The 20,489-nt window shown below is 43.2% G+C and overlaps 1 protein-coding gene across 4 annotated transcripts in view; it reads right to left on the reverse strand.

The window, feature by feature from the left end:
- Positions 1–20,489, reverse strand: part of LOC146871529 (innate immunity activator protein-like) — a 375,144-nt gene that overhangs the window by 178,362 nt on the left and 176,293 nt on the right. The gene's annotated exons all lie outside the window — the stretch shown is intronic.

The following is a 20,489-nucleotide window of genomic DNA, read 5'->3' on the forward strand; positions in this document are numbered from 1 at the left end:
ATTGCTCCATGCTGAACTAACACTTTAATGTCAGCCATGCCCCTTTCCCTAAATGAGCTGAGTCTCAGAAAAAGGCATGGCCGCCATTAAAGTGAAAGCACAACTTGTAATGCAACAGGTGTCGCATTTATGAAACTCTCGTAAATGGAAGACCTATTGCATTGCACATGCTTGTTTTCTTTGCATTCTGGGACTTGTAATCTTATTTATCCCACCAAAAAACATGTCTAGAAGAACTAGATAGAAAGGTAAAACCTGGACTGGAGGTGCTAGGCATGCATGGACCTGGCAAACGTGGCATGTATGCCACAGACTAGATGTCTGGAGCAAAGAGGGGTACAAATAAGGCACTATGGAAATTGTGAGATTCTCTGACAGAACCCCCTGTAGAAGGATGCATCTCTTTGGAAGGTTGACAGACTTGAAACCATGTCATTGGCATGCCTTCTGGTCTGAAGCATCACAGACTCTTTCCCAGCCCCTTTGCTCTTTTTGATGCACAGACCTCCCTGCAAAGCCCCACAGATGAGATCTCAAAATCCCAAACATAGCATAAATCAGCAAATGGTTTTCAATGCAAACCTAATAATATAACCTCCTTGTTTGAATACTTGTAAGATCCCTTACCTGTTCTCACAACCAGGAGAGAGAGAGAAACCTGCCTAGGGGTGTTCTCCCAAATTCACTGATTGCACACAAGAGCAACTAAGCAAAATAACAGAAAGAAAGTCGAAGTAGACGGATGGGGTCCAGAAAGAATGCTAGTCCCTGAGTATGCCTGGGTATCCAAGGATATTGAAATAGACGCCTCAATTGCTTTATTGTGACATGCTTCATTATTGGCATCTATAGGTAGGGTGGTACTACTTTCCTTCTCTTATTTCGCCCAGTTGCTGTTGTGTATAAACAGATCCCTACCTGTTCATGGCAGCATGGACACCCCGTTTCCAACCTTAGGCTTTTCTTTTGCAAATCATTTATATCAGATATCAGCCCAGTTGGTTCAAAGGACTGCAAGCAAGACTACATCTTCCAGATGCATTACTTTATCAAATGAAAGGCCAGGATGGAAACACGATGTCCCGCTGACATGGAGTAAACATGCAACCGTAGGTTAGCGTCATTCCAGAGACATCCTTGGGAGCCCATGCAATGCCACATCACTGTCCTTCAGGAAATTAAAGAAATCAAGGTAAAGAAAGATGGCTGAAGGCACAGTTTCCACAAGAGATCCAGCAAAATTCTTCATCCAAAGGACCTAGGGGCAACGCGAAGTAACCACATAGCCTTTGAGGTGCAGGGACAAAGCTTATGGCAAATGGTCACTCTTTGAAGTCTATGTCAGTACTCAGTATTCCAATGAAAAGTGTGACTTGTGGTGCTCTAAAACCCTGCTATCACAACAACAAAACATCGAATAAAACTTTTGTCTTAATCACACCTATACAATTGCGAAACATAATGCACTGATCCTTAACAAAACAAGGATAAGTAGAGAAGGCAGTGATTCACTTAACAAGAAGTCTTTGCTGTTTTCCCGGAAGTCCTTTGTAATGCTGCCGGCACCAGCTTACATTGGTTTAGACACCGCAGAGGGTCAATTACAGCCAATGGGAAGCATTTAACTGTACACTCGAGAAGGCGTCCTTGCCAAGAGCACTCAGCCAAGTGAAGGGGACCCGGTCTCCACGAGAAGCGGAAGAACAGAACAAGTAACAACTAACCAACCAAGCAGGCAATCAATCATTGAAACAATAGCTATGAGACAATAGATGGCGATTGGATCAGTTGAGTCTGACGGAATGACTAGATATTATGCTTCTTTGACCAACTTTGCACAGAGTTCAGGCCCCTTTTGTCAAAATGCAGAGCTGTCAAGTTTCCCTGGTCCATGATTGATAATGAAATCCAGTCCAGGTTTTAGCTTTGCATTCTGGGACTTTCTGATGCTTAATACAAATACAAAACAATACTTTGCATATAAAGGCACGGCACTTAAAAAAACAACAACATATGAAACGAGCACATCTGTCATATGGCCCCTTGTCACAGGCACACATTAGGAAGGTTGGCATTTGAGTCTGTCCTTTTTTCACTGTCCGTCATAAAGGATACCGAAAAGTAATCAGGCTACTACCCGTTTGTTACCCTTCCTCAATACAGTAACCAGCTGCTCAAGTTTCCTTGTTCTATGTACTTGTAGCTCAGTGCATTCTGGTACCTGTGGTCGCAAATTTATAATGAGATACACAAGAGTGTCATTATCATAACGCAAAAGGAAATCCTGGACTGTGTGCGCTACTCAGGCATTGAATAGGAAGGACTGAGTACTCTGATTATCAAAGCAGTATACAAACATCAACCACATATACACACAAACAACAGACAACACGTTTCCCCAATCCTCATTGCCGAGGGATGGGCAATGAAAGAGGTCCAAAAGGACGTTCTATCGATGCTCTTAAAACTGGAGGCAGATCTCATAATGTAACTGAAGGTTTGACCTGACCAAAAAACATGATAAGGAAAAACCTTTCAGTAATTTAGATACCAAATCTTTGTCATCCTTCAGCTTCTCCCAGAAACTTCTGAACACTCTAATGGATCCCCAATGAGCCCGCGAAGTTGATATTGAAAGTTTACATTCAAACCTGTCCCACACGAACTGAAGACCTGCAACTAAATCTCATTCTAATGGGAATAATGGAATGCTTCATGCACGACTTTTGTAACTTTCAATGTCACTCATGCAGCTTTAACGGTGATGAACGACAAGACTCCTGTGTGGAAATAGCTAAGTGTCTCTGAATTTCCTTCCTTTGCAATCCCCTAATCTCAACTTCCAAACCAGGAAGCACAGTCTTTGTGGTAGCAAAGCCTCTGTGGATACCAGAGGAGATGGGGATAGAGGAAGAATCTAATGAGTTTGGATTGCTAATGCCTACAGAATGGGGAACCATGACCACCTTGGCCAAAATGGAACTACCATGATCAGTTCCTTGTCCTCGCTCTGCAACATTGCCAACATCTTGGGAAATAATGGGAAGTGCAGAAAGGCATGAAGGGGGCTGTGTGCCTAACAGAGCATCAACGAGCCATGCTCCTTTCACCACATTCTGGGAGCAAAATCTGGGAACCTGAAAATTGAGAGGAGAGGCAAAAAGATCAAAGAATGTCTCCTGAATCTTTTACATATATCTACAAATGTCCCTCTGGACAATGTAATTCCTTATGATGACGGGAATATTTGCCTCAAGTTGTCATTCTGGGTACTAGTATCAACTGCTATTATGGAAACTCTGCACACCTCAACCAATTGCAAGCCACCAGATTCCCAAATTTAAATTTTGACCCCCCTTGGTTTTTCATGTATGCTATTGAAACCAAGCTGTCTGATAGGACTACTAGATTTTGACCCGTGCTCAAATCCTGAAAATGAGGCATTGCCTTTTATGACGGTAAGCTCCCTCCAGCTGAATGACTGATGAGTCTCCAGAAATGACCATCTTGCCTAGAAGACCGTCACCCCAGTGTTGCTCCTCACTCAACGGAGCTTGTGCCAGTAGTAATCAATAAAGGAGGGTCCACCTGCAACTGCACTCATTTGGACAGCGACTCTGGATCCAACCACCAGAGTGGATCCTTTGTTATTATCTGGAAAACAGGGTTTTGCATGTTGACATTTTGAGATATTGGACCCCAAATGAGGATGAAGATTAGACCACAGGCACGTAGATACAGGCTTGTTCAGGGCACCATGGATATTGCAGCTGCCAGACACTCTCTCACTAAGGTTGATTGCTTCTGCAAGATTTGTATCAGGGTTTTTCTTAAAGATTGCGTTCTCAATGGAGGAAGAAATATCTGTTAGGAATCTTGCTCAAATGAAGGTTGGGTCTTCAGATGGTAGCAGATGACTTCTTGGAATGCTCATCAGAAAATAATTATTTTTCCAGCAATTGCAGACTGCCTTCATTCCTTCCAGGACTTGTCCCTTTGACAAACTGTGGAGAAGCCAATTGTAGAGGTAGGCAAAGAGCTTCCATCCTTAGACATGGAGGAATGCTACCAGAGGTGCCGCCATTGTAAACTCTTGAGGAGAAGCCTTTAGCCCAAAATGGAAGGACTTTTAAGTAGTAATGGGTTTTATGCATATAAAGACCCGGGTATTTTTGATACTCGATGGTCACCGGCACATGAATGTACACATCCTGAAGATCCAGGGATATCATATAATCTTCCTTCGGAATAAGAGGATTTATTTTCTCAAAGTCTGCAGTTTGAAGGGGACTGACGTCACCCTTTGATTCAGATTCTTCAGGTCAGCCCCATTCCAAATCTACCTTGGGTTTTTGTAACTAGGAATACAATTGAGTAGAAACCCATCCTTCTATCCCATTCTGGTACTACTGCAATTACTTCTTTTAACATCATTGGCCATAATACCTCTGACAATGCTTTCCTCTTTTTTGTGAGGCACTAGAGTTGGCCTGACACTCCACTCTCGAACAAATTCAAAGACTCTAACCTGCATCCCAATCAGAAGATCTGGAATACCTAGGTACCTAAAGCAGATTCCCCCCAGGACTGAAAAAAATTCCGCATTTTTCCTCTGACCGGAAGCAGCTGGCCAACGTTGGTATAGTCAGGACATTTGTTGTTTATTAGATGAGCTTTGCTTCTGTTTTTGCTGTTGGCTGCATCCATAACCGTTGGGGTTTAATGTATTTGGTTGTTGGAATTGTTTCCTTCATGATTGCTGAAAAGGAATATTTTTGTAAACAATTTTTGGTTGTTAAGCTGCCTTTGCTTCATTTTGGCTAAATGTTTCTCGCCCTTGAATAATGTATAACCTTTATCCTCCAGCCCTGGCCAAAACAAATGAGATCCCCCAAAGGGCATACTCAATACTACCACCCTCTGTGCTGAGTCTGTATGCCAATCTATCAGAACCAGATTATGCCAGGCGAGTATAGAAGCATCCCCTGATAATGCTGATGTTCTAAAAGTATCAAAGGAAATGTCTCACATATTCCATTCTATTCTCTATGCCTTCAAATAAAGATGAGCACCCTTTTTCTTCCTCTGCTGCTTTGAACATATGTTTGCAATCCGACATCAGAGACTGTAAAGCACATGCTCCATGGATCCCCATCACATTGCACAAACTGATTTACCAGGCATGGCTACTCGGAACCTCAAAGGAGATCAGGACTGTTTGGTTCACATTACTAGCCACTGAACCATTCATTGAAGCTTTTTCAGTACAGGTTGAGGCCTATTTGGAGGGAGGGAAGGAGTCTAGAAGGCAGTGACTAATCAAAGCAGTGGTACACATAAAGTACAGAGGGGTGGTATGGTGAAAGTTGCAGGTCCTCAACTGATGTATGGAAGGAGCTGAGATTATAGGGGCACGTTAAGGTCTGTTCGAAATGGTGGAAGTGAACTGAGGTGAAGTGACATTACAATGGTGGAGTGGAGGAGAGATGGTCCTATGTTGCCTGGAAGAGTGGGCTGTGGCTGGGATGAGCATGTTGCAATACGATTATGTGGAAGAAATTCCTACATTTGCGTCCATTGCAATGGAGAGGTGACAGGAGGCATCATCTCCCCTACTTGGACGCTCACCTTTGGGCTGCAGAGTGAGGAGCTCATTGTTGAATACTGCATTGGTCTGCTCCTTGCTGAGTCAACAGATGTTGTTTTCTGCACAGCGACTCTCAGAAATACAATCTTTGTTGCAGCCAAGAAAATGAGAAGATACAGTATCTCCAGGTCTTTGCTCTAAAGCCATCATCCTTTGGAGTTTGTGAGGTGCCACAGTGTTGCCCCTTTTGTGGTTAAATGGGGGGTGCTACCTCACAGAAGGATACAATGCCGCCCCCTGGGGAGTGGAAAATCCGTAACACCTCTTTTGTAGACTGCAAATAGCATTCATGAACTTGCGTCTTCTGCCAATGTAATGCACAGTAGCTGCACCCAAAACTCAAGATTTTAAGTTCGAACTAAGGTCTAAGTAGAGAAAATCTTCATTCAGCTGCCAGCTGCTGTAACGTAAAAAGATATTTGAAAAGAGATAATAATATGAACATAGATAATGACCAAACTATTTGATGTCTTGAGTGAACAAGAATAAAATACAGAATAATCTCAGCCAATTTAAACAGTATTAATAGGATGCACAACCTAGTGCTTGGAAAAAATAAATTGGGGGCAGTCCTGATAGACGCAAGGATGTTACTCCAGATCCTGGGTACATAGGTGGAAAAGGCCTGTTGCCTTGTTTTTACACTTTTTTTTATCTACACTCTGATGGTGTCTTGGTTAATGGTGTGCCGAGCCACAAGAGAATGGGAGCGAGTCAGTCAGAAAGGTGAGGATGTCGGTCGTGATGGTTTTTTAAACTATGCAGTTGGTTCTGGTTCTGACGATGCTGCAGGCCGGCAGAGAGAGCCACTGGAGTTCCATCATCGTGGGGTGATGTAATCATATTTCTTCAGGCCCTGGATGAGACGTGCTGCGGAATGTAGGAGGCACTTTAGAGGTGCCAGTGTGCAGTCAGGGAAAACATGGAGATGAGAATCCTTTGCATCTTAATACTTGTTATTTTGTGAGCTTATTACACAAAAAAGACAAGACTAGAGGCCCCAAAATGAAAAGGAAAAAAAATCATACTGAGTACGGGCCAGCCTGAAAACTCTGACTGAGCTATAGCAACCAGACCACAAGAATGTATATGGGTTGTATCCGTTCACATTTATGCCCCAGGGCATGAAAAGCGCTCTGCGGTGAACGGACAGGAATGGAATAAGGGTGCCTTGACCTGACTGAGACACACTGGTTTCTGGTGGCCGGCAGTAGAACACTGGACATTCCCACCGGCCGGTCCACCTCTCCAGTCCAGCTGCAGAATCAGACCCGTCCAGCCGTTCTTCCTCCAGGGCGAAACGGGAAAACCGAATCAGCCCGGACTAAAAAATGTTCAAACCAGCCCCACACTGCAAAAGAGCAGCCTGCAGCATCCGGGGAAACGCCAGGGCTGCGGAATGGCCAGTCCGCACCTGCTTTCCTCCGCTTCTATCCAAGTTCTACCCGCAATTCTTCTGTCCTATAGCTTTGCTTTGGGGGCAGTTCTCAGGGTCTCTATCCCTAGGGCACGATAGGACACCCGCAATGCTGCAAGATGAACACCCCGGGACATGCGGCAGAAGTATTTCTCTAATTTACTCTGGATCTCCGGCCCACCGCCCCAAATCAACACCAGCACAGTGAGAGTCCCTGGCAGGGAGGCGTCAGGCGAGGGCCAGGTGGCTGATTCAGCTGAGTGCTGGGGTACAAATGTGGATTTAACTTTTCTCCCCTGTCAGCAGAACTCCCTCAACACCCCCAGGGGTCACAAAGATTGACCTGTGTGCTCTCGAGCTTAAAGAACTCTCGGAGGGGTGGGGGAGACAGGCGCAGCCGTGCCCCCTCCCCGGACAAAAGCAAAACAAAACCCTGTCCCAAAAACAAAAGGCCTGCAGGCCATGTAACCTGCCACTGAAGGGATTTAGACTGCTGGAAGAAACCACCAGAGCTTAAAACTTCAAGGTTTCTGGCTGACCCCTTCCCCCCCCCCCACTCCCCCACCCCCGCAAGCACCCACTCAGTGGAATACTAAACACCCTCCCCACCAGAACCACCCTCCCACGCACTCACACTTCCGTTTATCCCCTCTGTTAGCTATCTAGCGTCCCGCCTACGGTGCGTTTTCAAAATCTAGATTATGCAAAGCTGGAAGGTCACTTGTTCCACCCTTAACACTAACAGCCAGCACCGCTTTCAAACCAACATGTATTCTGGGAACTGTGGTTTTTAGGTCTCGCCTGACCCAGCGCATGCGCTGGTCTGGCGAGACATTTTGTGAGGGCTCCAAAAAGTGCTACCAGGCCAGCCTAGAGCTACAGTGCATGTGCGCGGGCACGCGTGCCGCGCTTGACCGAGCTTACTTTCACGGCCGCACGGCCGCTTTGATGTTTGATCGCGATCACTTTAGCTATGCAACTGTTGCATGGCTAAACACTTATAAGGTCCCAAAGGCGAGACCTATTGGCTATGCCAATGCTTGTTATATTTACCATTACGAGTTTGTTTCAAAATCCCACAGCAAAGTGATACTTTCTGAACAGTCAAGAATCGACTGACTGTCATACGTGACACAGGGTCGGTGGCACACACTCACACACATATATAGGGCTTGATGTCATTGTTGCGTGCACCTACAGGGCTATAGGGCCCCATATCTCAGGCTTAGGTCGCCCAGGACTGTTTTGTCTGCGTTCCAAGGTTTGGATTTACAACAGGACAAGCAAATCTACAAGTCAACACAACAAGACGAAGGACTGAGCGCTGAAACCTTTCAACCACTCACTCCCAGTCACAGATCTGGGTTTACTCCATCGTTCTTTTGGCGGTCCAGTGGAGGGGAGCTCCAGGGTTCGAATGGGTCAAATGCATCACAGCCTTTGAGAGCGGAGAGCAGTGCAGAGCAGCGGAGAGCAGTGCAGAACAGAGCGGAGCGGAGCGGAGTGACCAGCGGCAGCGGCAGCAAACCGCGGGCGGAAATCGAACGGAAGGACGAGCGCCGAGCACCGTGCGCCAAACACCAAGCAGCGGGAGACGTGAGACGGGATGGGATGTGAGTAATCATCGCTGTGATCAGCGGGTGAGCGTGAGCGGAGAAAATCTGCGGGGGAATTCGAAACCGCTGACCGCTCCTCCCCGCCCCAGCCCGCAATCCTCTCCCTGCACATCCCGGCTCGGTTCGGTCCGATTGGGCTCTAATTCCGTAGGGTCACAGTCCATCTGTTCTATTCAGCGGGTTGCTGTTTGGAGGGTAAAGCCCGAAAAAACTCTTGCTGGTTAATTTTCAAGTGGTAAACCAGGAAAAGACTCTCGCTGGTTTCCCGTTGGAAAGACCCCGTTGGGGGTTTTATGACACTACCTGTGATTGTTCTGTTTGCAGGGCACGAGAGTTTGCATTTCAATTAAACAGCCGCACCAAGCGCACACCCCAGGTATTTGGGGGAGCCTAGTGCGCTTTTGAGCGCCCCATTTGTTTTATGACCTGTGATCGGCCTGTTTGGTCTATTATCTATGGGAAAGGGGGAGGAGCCCCGAGTTCTGAGGAAAAAGTCTGTTGGTTTTTTGTGGCAAATGCTGTGATTTTTCTAAACGCCAAGGTTCGGGCGAAAGGTGAAAGGCAAAAAGTGAGCCTTTTCCGGGCACCAGCTCATCTCATCTGCGACAACAGTGTAGTCAGCCACCACCGTACTTTTGCAGCAGCAGCGTTACCTACAGTTTATCTTGGCTTCACAATAAACTCACAATAAGTTTAAGGCTTCTACCAATACGGCAAGCTACGTGCGATAAAGGTGAAAATCTAGAGCTCAACTAAGAGGAGAGTACCATGAGGTCTGGCCGTGTTCGAGACAGCGCTATACTTAAAAAAGATACAAAAAAACGGAGGCGGAAAAACATGATGATGGAAGAGGAAAGATCTGCCGTACAATCAGAATTAGAGCAAGCAATCATGAATAACTGCTCTGTAATAGAGCCATTAGCAGCTGGAAACGCCTCTGGACAATTACAAAATTTGGAAAATAAAAAAACAACAAAAAGGCAGCTTTCTCATCAACCTAAGATTTTTACAAAATTTTCTTTCTTAAAAAATCCAGGGGATACCCTATTCTCAAACATAACAAATGTCACCGGCCTTCAATCACCTCTTCAACCTGTACAATTAAGTCAATTACCACCAGTTATTGAAGATCTGAAATCAATTCAGGAGAGGAAAAGCCCTGACACAAAAAGAAGTACAAATACACTATTTAACAGTCCCCGGCAAATAACATCAACCCCTCAAAACGGCAAATCACTGATTAGCTGCGCAACAATGGGAAGTGCTTCAACTAGAAACATTGAGCAAGTTAAAGCTCAAGTTCATAAACAAGAAGAGACAATTGAGAAAACTATGACGATTAATGGTGGTCAAGATAATAATCACGGTGTATCAGTAACTGGTCTCAGTTTAAATGGTGACTGGAGATCTATAAACATCGAAAACAATCTTGAAAACTATGACACAATTAACAAATCTTTATTTATTAACCAACCAAGTCAACTATGTCAATTAAATCAAACATGTTCTGGGGAAAAACTATTTTCCAAAGGAGCTGATTATTCCCAAAAAAGGAATGACGGGGCACAGTGTGTCAAGGACCTAAAAACACTACCACCCACCCTTCTCTCATATAATGTTCCATCAAATCACCAATCAGAGCCTAGCAAAGGGGGGGGGGGGGGAACAAAGGATCTAACTATAATAGAAAATGTTATAAATGTCTCAGACGTCATAGAGATCTCCTCACGCTTGGGATCAGAAGATTGGAACGATGTAATGGCAGCTTACAACCAAGATACAATCAGTAATGGGCCGAATATGGTAAACACAGGTATTGCGATTGATCTAATAGACGATCTAGTGGGGGGAGAGGAAAAGAAAAAGGAATACCAAAAGGATACGTCATCCCCAGCTTGCACAGTCAACTCATCAAAAAATCATAGCCAGGGGATGGCATGGGACAGTTTGCTAAATACAATACAACTTCTTGTAAAAACACTTCACTACCAGTCAGACAAGATGGACGCTCAGTTGACTCTTCTAGACACTGGCTGTGTTTGTGGTTGCTATCGATGGGAAACTGGGAGCACTAACGACTCTGCTACAAAATAAACAGGTCCAAACCCACAACAGGGACGCGGGATGTGGATGCGGCCCTATTATCGACAAACTGGCTACTTTACCATCAATATTGTCTGATCTATGCATACAACTAAAAAATCAGTTGCAAAGTAATACCAACTACTTATGCTCTAGACAAACGGACGTAGAACTAGATAAGCACTCCCTTGAAACTTGCACTTCAATCTCGATCGACAAAACAAAAAATATAGGCTTAACATCGATCGGGAAAAATGGTTCTCGGGGGGAGACGGACATTTCGATCAACAAGAAATTTAACAAAGTAGTAAAAGATACGGGAGAATCAATAGATCAATGTCCTGCAGCTCAAATAGACGATAAGGTTGTGAAGCAACCTAACGCAAAACAAAGGAGGGCAAAACAACGTAAAGGTAGAAATAAAAAATTAATCGTGGCTCAAGAAGGTTTCAGGCGTCTCTTTGGGTCAACGTCCCAATTTGACGAACAAGAACCCAATTCTGTGGATAAGGTCAGTAAAAAAGAAGTAATAGAGTCTGACAAAACTATATCACTAAATGCTTCACAAGCTAGAGACTCTTGCAGACCGCCATTGTCACCGGCGAATGGCAGTAAAATTAAGGAGCTAGAAAAGATCCAGACAGTAAAGCAGAACACCACGGATCCACCAATCATGGCTACCAAAATGACCTCCACCAAAACACATGGAATTAGCCATACGGTAAAAAACGTCTTGATAACACAACAGGCATCACAGAATGGAGACCTTAAAGAAACACATGACAACTGATCGCTCCCTATTAGACAAACATCACAATCCACTGATATAAGATCAACGAATAGAAATAACATCAAAGAACTAAAAAGGGAAGAAGAAACTGGAAATGGGAATCCACAATCAACTACTGTAGAGGAAATCCGCAACCTTGGAGGGCGGACAGCTGTCCTACCCATACCAGAGCAAGTACCAGTGACAGTAACACAAGGACACGAATTCGTACAAAGTCACTATACCGAATACAATAACGAATCTAGTTGCATGGATACATTAAAAGATACATCAAAAGACGCATCAAATATTGTCTGGTTTACCCCAGAGTACATCTCAAAAGGCAAGCATGATATATTGAATAGAGGTAACATCTTACGACTGTTAGCTCATATTCCATCTTTAACAGGTATTACAACTCAGGACCTGGATTCTATTCAATTTCAATCGGAAGCTGGCACGAAGGTCGAAAAAACAAAAGCAACATGGACAACACCTTTAGTTGCACAACATTTTTTGGCAGAAACTAAGATCTTTAAAGATTGGGGAATAACAACTGCCCCATTTACAAAACCAAAATATCCTGACCTATTAATTCCGGTGGTTGGAGTAGGAGAACAGCACTCCTCTAACGGGAAGGTACAAGCAGTACTTAGAGGCGCTAAAGGGATGGAAGGAGTAAGTAGTGCGGAAGATCCCAGGGTTACGGGCTGTACCCTTGCCGGCACTTCACCTAGCTTTATCAACCTAAGATGGATTTCAAGAACAATAAACAATCAGCTAAACTGACAAATGGAAAATCAAAAGGAAATAAAAAGGCAAAACCAATTAAAATATGCTCATGGAACATTAATGGTCTTGCTTCCAAAATGATTGATTTGGATTTTGTTAACTATTTACAATGCTTTGACATTATATCCCTACAAGAAACATAGCAACTAGAACCTCCACATCTGCATGGATTTCTTCGCTCTTTTACCAGTGCAGTGAAATCAGCAAAATTTGGTCACCTTCAAGGGGGGCTAGTGTCTTATGTCTCGGTTGCTAGTGGCTATGATGTTAAGGACTTAGGCCTTTCTTCCCCAGATTTAAATATAATAAACTTGTCTTCCTCAACCCAAAGCAAGAAAGGTCTCGATCTAATACTGATAAATGCTTATATCCATCCAAAAAGGAAAGGAAAGGTCACAAAAGATCTATATAAATGCCTTGATGACATCATAACTGACACTTCAACAACTGATATTATGATTACTGGGGATTTTAATCTCAACCTGATGGGAATCTCATCGAGTGACGTGAGTCGCAATCTAAACATAGCCTGGAATATTCCACATCAAGAGGCTACACTAACATCCTCACAATCCAAGCTTGGAGAGGTGGTCTTAGAGACCCTTGAGCATTATAATCTCAGAGCACTGAATGGGAGATTTAGTGGAGACACTCCGCCAGCGTGTACATTCTACTCTACAAGAGTAAGTAAAATTCTGGATTATACCTTTATGTCACTATCCCTATTTCGCCTTATTGCTTCATTCAAAATAGGGGAAAAGGCAGACAGCGATCACTGTCCCCAGGAAATTATATTTAATATCATGAAACCAAAACTTGAACAATCGTTGGTACCAAATGAGTTAATTTATACCATCAATTACAAAAGGATCAAGTATTCGGCAGTAATGGATGGAGATATAGAAGCAAGAGCAAAGCAACACTTTGAGGAGAGAACCGGGGCAAGCGAGGTTCAGAAATGGGAAAGCTTTACATCCAATATGGCAGGTTATACCACAACCCTGAAAACCCAATACATAAAGAAGGCTAGCAACATGCTCCTCCTCACAAAAGATCATAGAACTAAAATAGAGCATAAAAAAAGACATCGCACGAACAATACGCCAACTTAGACACCTACCAAACGACATAGTAAGACATTCCCATCTGCAAGAACTAAAATCATCTTTAAAAAAAATCAAAAGGGAAGCAAATAGATCAATTGAGGAAAACCTGTGGGCAAAATTACATTCTGATATCAAGCTGAACGACGGGGCAAAATTTTGGAAAACAATTAACTCCTTTATGAATCCTGGGCACGAAGGAGTCTCTTCAAACATCAGTGAACAAACATGGGTTAACTATCTCAAAGATCATTTTTCACAACATGATACTAATAACTCGACGATAGCTGCTGACGACAACAAATTATTTTTTGTGCGATATTAGATACAATCAGACAGCACGAAGCATTGATATAGGTTCAATAAAATTTCGAAAACTAATTGAGTGCCAAATTAAAAAAGGGAAGCGGGCCGGGGCGCCAGGCCCGAATGGCATTCCTCCTATTCTGTACAAATTGAACGAAAAGGAATGGGCTGGAGCCCTTCTACCTCTGTTTTTGGAAATCAAACATCTAAATGTTTTGCCTGCCTCCTGGAAGGGTTCAAACATCTCCCCAATATTTAAGGCAGGGGAAAAAACTCTTCCAAATAATTATAGACTGGTTGCCCTCATGGACAACGAAGCAAAATATTTTGCTGCAATCCTTTTGGAGGAACTGCAGGCCTGGGCTTCAGAACATTCTCTAATCCCGGCTAATCAGACAGGATTTGCCAAAACTGTCGGGACATCAACAAACATTTTGGCTATGGGTCTATTAATTGATAAGGCAAAAACAACTAAAATGCCAATCAATTTGTGCTTTATAGATTATAAGGCAGCTTTTGATCATATTAATCGTAATCTTTTATGGGCCAAACTACAGAGGTGGGGGATACCAAAGCCTCTATTAGATATGTTGATTAATTTACATAGTGACACATGGGTACAGGTTAAGCTGGGTGACGGCTCTCATCTGTCGAGACGCATTACAACAAATAATGGTCTAAAACAAGGATGCGTCTTGGCCCCTACACTATTTAACCTGTTCCTAGGAGACCTCACTCCGTTGCTCAATAATTGCAATTCTCATGCACCAAAACTAGGAGGCCAAATATTGTCCTCATTACTATACGCAGACGATTTGGTTTTAATCAGCCACACGAAAATAGAGATGCAAAATCTTATTGATGCAACAAAAAGATATTCTGATGAAAACCAATTGTCAATTAATTTGAACAAAACAAAAACGATGTCAATCAACAAAAAAAGAAAGTCATCGAACAGTTGGTTTTGGAATAAAAATCGTATAGAGGATACAAACATGTATAAATATCTAGGGGTCATAATTGACAGTGGTGGCCAGTTTATTCTACAAAAAGAAAGTATCAGAGGAAAAGGCATTGCCATAGCAGTCTCGCTAAAAGAATTAAATGGAAAACTAACTAGTCCATCTCTTTCCCCCATAATACAAGTTATTCGCTCAAAACTCTTGCCTACCATTACTTATGGCAGTGAAGCTCAACGAGGAAGAGATGCAGGAACTTTGGACACAACTGTGGCATCAGTATACAGGATCATTTTTGGTCTACCCAAATACACATCCCCGGCCCAAATGAGGTTAGAGTTTGGAGGTCACAAACAGGTGCTTGCAAGACAGGGGGCATACATAATTACGTGGGATAAAATTAGGAAGGCAAAACAAGGGTCTCTTTTATGGTCAGAATTACAGCAGAATCAAGTATCCCAAGCTGCTAACTATCTGGCCAAATGCCTGGCGAACCTAGGCTTAAATGAGTTGTGGAATACTTCCACCAATCATTCCACTATTAATAGACTGGTAAAGAAAACAACAAAATACCTATCACGGATAGAAGACAAGGAGTCAGTTGCCAGGAGGTCACATGGGTGGTTTGTCTTAAACTCCTATTCAAATCAAGGTCAACAGAGTTATTTCAATCTGGGCTACTCAAGATTTTTAATGCTGAAGTTTTTAAAACTCAGAATGGGCCTGATTCCTTGCAGATGCCATTTTCCACACTGGCAGAGGGACAAAGGGGACGCCCTATGTCGGCTATGCGGTAAGGCAATTGAGGACATGCCACACCTCTTATGCTCCTGTGATAAACTGTTAGAAGAAAGGAAACGTTTGCTTAAATGTTTGTTTAACCAACGAGGAATACGCACCCGCAGGAATGCCGTGCTTGCCTGTTTCTCCCCCGACGGTTTGCGGCTAAACTGCAACTTGGTGAAATTTATGAAAGAGGTGGAGATAAGGATGCAGGAACCTGTTTTTTACCTTATCCTGGAGTCACTTGATAGTATGAACTGTACACAATTATATTGCTTTTATTGTAAAACTTATCAAAGTGACGGAAATGGTATAATGAAAGTCTTAACCTGGAAGATTTTATCATTTTAGACTGAATTTAAGTATGTGTTGGAAAACGTAGAGAATGTATTTTTGTTTTATCTTCTTTTTATTCTTATAATGTGGAATTGCAATGGTTTTTATTAACTGTGCAAATAAAATTTACTTACTTACTTACCATCGTTCTTTTGCTCACCACGACACTCCAGTTTGCAAATCTGCAAGTGCCAGAATGCAAAGAATGAACCGAAGACTGGATAAGTTATTAACGTTTGACACGGAGCAAACGGACTTCTTGTGAATTAACGCTATAATTGTCTTCCCTAATAAACATAGGAGTGAAATGGAGTGCTAAGAGAGCTGCTTTAGGCCAGCCCGTGTTCTTCCGCCAGCGGCAGTAAACATGCAAGGTCTAAGGAGGCTGGGCCTGGAGTTAAACAGGCCAGCTGAAGCTTACCAACGGATACCTTCGACAGATGCAACATGGACACAACGAGTTATCTTTCGCACCGATGGGGCAACTGGAGACAGATCGTAGAGCTGCGGTGTAGCTGGGCACATTAGGTTTATCTTAACTTTGTGTATCCCAAACATAATGGGAAAGAGTGGAATCTCGTTGAATTTAAATTTTCCTTTGCCATTAACATATGAGGCTCTAAATGCGGACGTTGGGAGACCATTTAGCATTCGGCTAACAAGTCCATATTTGCTCACAATTACAACCAAGAAACTATTAAGAATAAAACACAATATGTATAAGCCTTAGTTGTGGTTATAGAATAAACAGTAAAATCAAACGACGGATGAGGAAAGTAAAACAATAGGCCCCTTGATACAGAAGCTAAAAAAAAAATCATTAGTCATCGATTCCTAGGAGCACCTTATGAAAGCTCTTTTTAAACTTTTCACAGCTACACCTACACATTTCACAAGTGTCTGCATGCCGATGCGTGTAGGCCACACATAGAATGGGAAAAGCAAAACTGCGTGTACCAGAAATCGCAGGTCTTGACACCTGTTGCCCATGGCGCAGGCCAACCTGGGTAAGGCGGCATTGCCTTGAGCCAATGTGTATTTTGTGTTTAGCGCAGCGTTCGCGTGTGCAGGGCCTCGTGGCGCTCCTGGGAGACTCAGTAAGGAGACTGGTCATGCGAAAATCTGCTTTCATCGGAGAAGATAACCTCAGAATCAGAGACAAGAGCAGCGAGTGGATCAGAAACCAAAGATAAGAATGAGTCAGGAGAGTAAGGAAGAAGAGAAATTACCAAGAAATAGGCAAGAGGAACGGGAATGTAAGCACTAGAATATGTAAACGCTAAGAATGACAGGAAGGGACCCAAGAGTGATAGCACAATGGAAGAACAGAGCCAGAAAACAGACAAGAACATCCCAGGGGCGACAGAAGCAGAGGTGAATACAAGGAAGAAAGAGACGGGCGTGTCGGGAAACGAGGATGCGAACTAAAGAGGGAGCCACTGAGCCAAGAAGCAGAACCGCAATAAGAGCAGAGAGGGGAGCAGTCAAACAATGGAACAGCCATTGGCTGTTTCAAGACATTTCTGCCAAATAGGAAGCAACTCTTCAAACTGGGCCCATTCTTTATAGACCCGGACCTCTTTCTCTCAAGCTCACAACAAGCTTTAGAGTGTGCCAAATACATATTCAGAGATGTGGCGAGTATAATGTGCGATGCATTAACTCTGTTCTCTTTGCTGAGAGACCATGATACATGAGAGGTGGATTCTCCGGCGGTTCATAATACCCCGCCCTTCCACCAACAGCAATAATAACAGCATATTACTCTCGGTGCGTCCATGTTTATGTTTAATGATATGTTGTTTCTTCACACATAGAACTTATAATCAAAGGTACTCAACCCAAGCACAAAGGGATACCTTTATGCAGTAAGATAACACCTCATTAAATCGGCCTTGTGAGTCTGGGTACAGCTGTTTCCACATTTGTTTGCCTCCATAAAGTGAATGTAAAATACTCTAGGGGACAGTATGCAGAGATTTTTCATACTGGTTATTCTATACTTTGTCAACAACATTGAACTTAACCATTGTATTGTGTGTTAATGTTTAATTATCAGTACACTCCATACGAAATGTGTTAACCAGAGGGCCATAAATACATATATCTAGCTTGTCGAAGTAGCCTTTCCCATTTTTACCATTGTCTCTTTTCTGCCTTTCCTTGCACCCCCCCCCCCCATCCATTGGTTTGTTCCATCTGACTGGAGTAGAATGTTGTAGAATATTGACAGTTGGTGATGTGAGGACTTTTCATACCAGGCACTACTGGGCTGTGTCCCTGGGCCACTTTGACGATGAAATTAAGAAGATTGTTTTGCTTGACTCAGGATTACAAAGTTATCATTATATCACTTCTGACATCTATTATTGTATTTTGATTTTATTGCCTCACTTGAAAGACCTCCGACTACTGGAAGTATTTTATAAAACACAATGTGTCATAAAAACAGTTGTGAGGAGGGAGTTACATACAAAAAGGAACCTCCTGAATCAGAAATTGTGAGAGGAGGTCAAACAGTTGTGCTTGCCCCAGAGTGAGCCTCTAAAGCATTCATAGGGTATAGAAGGGTAGGCTTCAGGAGACTGAGTAGTGTTCATGTGGTGGAATAAATGATTCTGGAGGTGGGGTAGAAGGCACAGGCAGGGGCGTAGCTCAGTCAGTTAGATGGGGGAGTTGGGGGGGGAGTGGACAGAGATTTCCCAACCATCGCTGGCATTGAAATGGCAAATGGGATGAAAATAGTCTTACATTTAAAAGGCTTCTGTTGGACCTGGCCATTTTTGCAGGTTTATCCCCGAACATTTTGCCTTCTTCTTCTGATTTTTTCTGACCTGTTTTTGTTGGTTTTAGGACTCGGGGCACTTTACCACTGCTAACCCATGCTAAAATGCATATGCTCTCTCTCTAAATTTTATTGGTGTTTAGTTTATCCATGATTAGCATATTTGATTTATGTGCAAGTCCCCAGTTAAGTGCACTAGGTGTGCCCAGGGCCTATAAATCAAATTATACTAGTGGGCCTGCAGCACTGACTGTGACACCCACATGAGTAGCCTTGCAAACATGTCTCAGACCTGCCACTGCAGTGCCTGTGTGTGCAGTTATGAACTGCCATTTTGACGTGGCGAGTGCACCCACTTGCCAGGCTCAAACCTTTTATTACATGTAAGTAACGCCAGGGAGGTCCAAGGCAGCCCCATGGGTAGGGTGCAGTGCATTTAAAGCGCAGGACATGTACTGTTGTATTTTACATGTCCTAATAGTGAAATAATAAAAATGTTGTGGTTCTCTATTGAAAGGACTATCTCTCCCATAGGGTAACATGGGGATTGCCTTGAAATACCTTTTAAGTGTAATTTTCCATTGGGAACTGATAAGAGATTTGGAGTTTGGGGTCTATGAACTCACAATTTAAAAGTACATCTTATTGTGAAGTTGGCTTTTAAATTGCATAATTGAAAATGCCGCTTTTCGAAAGTGCAAAAAGAACTGTTGATGGACAGAATACAGAAGAATGTCATACATTCACCCCAGTACAGAGATCTGGGACTAAATCCATCGTTTTTTGCTCACCATGCCATTCCAGTTTGGACCCAGCCATATGCAAATCAGTATTGACCCTGTGCCCTATGAGAACAGTCCAGCCCGACCTGCCAGGCCAGGTCCCCCCTGGACTGGAAACAAGCATCCTAGGACCGGTTTCGGGGTTTCCCCCCTCTTCAGCCACGATAGCTTGATTCCAGTGGCATGGAGAGCACGGGACTTGAGGTTCTGTAATTCTCGAGACTGACTCCATTTTATATTGTGCCACCATTTTGTGTTGCCCTCACGTAGGCCTGTGAAGGTAGCCTGGCGAACAAAGTGGCCTGGCCTTCTTAGTCTATGTATACATTAACTAGGTTTCTTTCTGACTCTGGAATGAACTGTAAGAAACTGACCTCTTCACCTGAAACTGACCTTGCAAAGCCAATTTCCCTGATCGATCTTTGTCTGAGATTGCCAATCAATGTTCAGGACATCGTTAACTTTTAGTTTCCTTGCACATGCCTTATCTTGTTCATCATCTGTTACTGTTTCTTTTTTTATGTTTCTTCATTACATGGGTTATGATTTCAATTATAGGTTTGTCCGGCTTTTGGAGATTGAATTTGGGACATTCCTAATGATTAACTTTTGGGTTGGGATACTGTACATGTAATCATGCCATGCCCTGCAGTGCCATCTAAATCAGATTAACCTTTGTGAACTATGTAATTATAATGTTTTGCCCATATCCTGTTAAAACCCCAAAGGCTACTCACCTGCTGACCCTCCAGATTTTCCTTTTGTTTAGGAATGTAATTGGTACAACTCCCTTACATGCCTGGGGCAGGATAAAGAGTATAAGAGTATATAAGACGTGAAGTAAGACCATTCTATGGACTACGTCATTCAGTTGCTACGGCTTCTGTGTGACGTAGTCACACTCATTTGAGTTTAATAAAAATGTTCTTTTATATTTCAGCATCTGTGCCAAATTCTTTATTATTGGTTTGAATGGACTAAGTATCAGTGAGACCCCTGAGAAGGAGTTTGTAGACTTCTTCAGACTCACGTCTGAGCATACCCGTCTCACTTGGGGTGACAAATGCAAAAAGAACTGTTGATGGACAGAATGCAGAATAATGTCATACATT

This window comes from Triturus cristatus, chromosome 1_1 (assembly GCF_964204655.1).
Source record: "Triturus cristatus chromosome 1_1, aTriCri1.1, whole genome shotgun sequence".
NCBI lineage: Eukaryota > Metazoa > Chordata > Amphibia > Caudata > Salamandridae > Triturus > Triturus cristatus.